Below are 3,495 nucleotides of genomic sequence, written 5' to 3'. Positions count from 1 at the left end.
GTCATCTGAAAGGTCATGGGCAGCAAGTGCGAAATGCCATTGACAACGAGAACAACAATGGTGACGGCAATAATCTGTAAAGATGGGGGGGCAATGACTGTGCATTTATGTATATATGTATGTTGTTATTCAGTTTTATTTGAAGATTTCTCGCCAATAGAGAAAGAACTGGTTTCTAACCTAGATTCAAGGCTCCTTCATTGGAATTTCAACATCAACAACGGGATTTTTGCTTGTATGTATGCACATGCGTATGTACATACGTAGTGCATACATATGTAAGTATATGCGTATGTATGTATGTGTATGTATGCGTGTGTGTGTGTGTGTATTCTTTTTCTCTTTTTAACTTGAAATTAATTTTGACCGGTACCTGCTCAGCAGCGAGGTTGTAAAGGAAAGCATTTTGTTTTGGTCATCATTTTCTAAACCTTAAGATCTTGCAGATTTTTATTGTCCTACATATAGGAATCATTTGTAGTGTATAAATTAAGGAGTTTTGCTCTCTCCCCAAGAACCCAAATTCAGCCATACTCCAGAGATAGGAGCATATCCCGTTGCTCCAATAGATCTGAAACTGTCAATGGATTTCGAGTACCGGGTCTGCAAACACCTTGTCAATGGTCGTAGACGTCTTTTATCTATCCTCATTGACGTCTTACCTGTCTATTTACCAGTGTCAGTCTCTCTTTCTCTCTCAGATTGATATATTTTTTTATACTTTTCATCGTGTTAATCTGATTCATGATGAATCTCACTGGAAAGGACTCAAACCAACCACCTATTTAACATACTGATTTGTCCTTAATGCATTCTATGACGACGTCTTCGATGGTGTCCGACTGCAGAAGAGATTCTCAGACTCACGATATGTAGGCACGTGAGTAATTTCGTATGAGCGAGAACAAATACATTCACAACTCTTTGGTTGACCCGGGGCTATAGTAGAAGACACATGCATCGGAGCTGAACCCAAAACCAGATGGTTGGTAAGTAAACTTCTTACCATAGAGCCACAGCTGCGCCTCTGTGGAGTTATGTTGAGCAACTATTATCGCGCGTAGGACGGATCCAATAATCGGCTGAGTCCATCACGTGGCTCACACCATCACTTTCATTTGATTTGGAAGGGCAGGTAGCTTTTGTTTGTCCAATAATTATGCGTACTGGAGTTGATCTAATCGACTGGCCACCTCCCCAAAAATTTCGGGCCTTTTGCCCAGAGTAGAAAATATTATCAGTCGCCCTTGTGGCAAATAATAAATCTAAGACTAAGACAAGCAAAATCGATAGAGGTTCAAACGTAAAGCTTTGTGCAGTATTCTTTATTTTTTTTTATACCGTCTGGGGTCAACTTTGCCTTTTATCTTTCCAAAGTCGATAAAATAAAGAACGAATTCAAGCACTCACTGGGATCGATAAATCGGTTGTTTTCTTCTGAAAGTTCTGGTTGTCCCTCTACCTACGTTAGAAACATCGTTACCATACTCACCACCACCACCATCACAGTTACTATTATTACAATCATATTTATGGCTATCGTTTGGAGATTTACGTTACCGTTTTGATGTTAGATTTTCCAAATTGGTGGCCTTAAAGCTTACGAATTGATGTAAAGATAAAATAACTCTGAAATTGTCATATGACATCGCCACTGGAGCATCCAAGGTTATGTAAATAGGTGTGTGTGTGGATGTGTGTTATCTTGGAATTCTGGCATGAATTAACATGATCAACAAGCATTTTCTGGAGAGCAACCAGGAATAATCGCCTATTTAATAGTCAAGATAACAGTGGAAGTAGCTGGTGGTGGCAGAGGTCATGCTAATTGCAGTAGTAGTAGTGGTGGTGGTAATAGTAGCAGCTCTGAATAAGAACTGATTAGAAATGTGATGATCCGTCTAACCCATGCCAGCCTGGAAATGCGACGTAAAATGATAAGTAATTGATAATGCTGTCTTCTGGCAAATTTTAAACTGCAAAATATGTTTTTACACATCTTACTTAAATGGTCAAAGTTTAAGGTATTGTCCACCAATGAATTGAGTCCAAACTGCACAAATTTCACTACTTTACTAAACATTCTGTAAGCATTTCTCACACGAAATACACTTTTCCACTCAATGCACAAAGCCCAAAATTTTTGGGGAGGGGACCAGTCGATTAGATCGACCCAGTATGCAACTGGTACTTAATTTATCAACTCCGAAAGAATGAAAGGCAAAGTTGATCTCGGTGGAATTTGAACTCAGAACATAGTGACAGATGAACTACCACTAAACATTTCACCTGGCGTGCTAACGTCTCTGCCAGCTCACTGCCCTCAAACGAAATACTCAGCCTGTATGCTTCAATAAATTTTTAACACACCAAATGTTTGATGAGACTTAATGCAATAATATTCTATTATTATAAAGCTTTTTCTTTCTTTTTTTAAGGCGGTGAGCTGGCAGAATCGTTAACACAGACAAAATGCTTCGCGGTATTTCTTCTAGTTTTACGTCCTGAGTTCAAATTCTGCAAAAGCTGACTTTGCTTTTCATCCCTTTTGGGGCCAGTAAAATAAATACCAATCAAGTACTGGAAGAAATGTAATCGACTTCCTCTTCCCTAACCCCAGCCCCCCAAAAATGTTGTTCCTGAGCCTAAACTTGAAACCACACACAAGTTCTTAATGAATTCTTTAAAACAAGGCACCATTAATCAGAGGTAGGTTCTTATCAGAAGGGTCCTTTTTACCTGCAAGGGACCAAGCCGGAAATGCTTGTAACATGCTTCAGAACATTTGCCAATCAAATATTTCAACATCAGCAAGGTTCACCTTCAGGCCATATGTGAAGAGAACCATCTTCCCAATGGAGCCAAACCTGAACTACAAAGGAGCTTCAAGATTACCATGACGGTATATACACCATATTTAATTCTTCCTCTCCTACTAATATCTTTGGTTTCATTTATGCTTTTCCAAGGACAAACCTGTAGCATAACTTCGGTTTTCTTCAAATTCATTTCCGAGCCAAAAGCTTTAAGATTCTGCAGTTCTTGTCCAGTGTAAGATGCTATCAGGTTGAGTATAAAGTAAGCAACGTTTTGAACCATGAACAGACAGACTTGTTCAAATGCATTAATAAATTAACATTGATATTTTTTTAAACCGTTGTTAAAATCATCTGAAATGGAACTGTCAAAGCACAATATTCGAGCAATTTTGCTATTCAACTTCAAAAAAGGACGTAAAGCAGCTGAAACTGCACGCGATATCAATGAAACGTTTGGTGAGGAAATGACCAGTGAGTGGTCAGTTCAAAAATGGTTTAAACGATTTCACAGTGGAGACCTGAGCCTTGAATATCGTGAGCGTAGTGGATGCCCATCTGTTACTGATGATGGTCAAAGTTACTGTACTAAATACTTCATTATTTTCAAATTCTAATTGAAACAAATTAAGTATATTTCAACAAAAATATGGTAACAAAAGTTTTAATCAGTGCAGTG

This window comes from Octopus bimaculoides, chromosome 9 (assembly GCF_001194135.2).
Source record: "Octopus bimaculoides isolate UCB-OBI-ISO-001 chromosome 9, ASM119413v2, whole genome shotgun sequence".
In the NCBI taxonomy this organism is placed as follows: domain Eukaryota; kingdom Metazoa; phylum Mollusca; class Cephalopoda; order Octopoda; family Octopodidae; genus Octopus; species Octopus bimaculoides.
The sequence above is the reverse complement of the archived record's forward strand: the minus strand, read 5'-3'. Positions refer to the sequence as shown.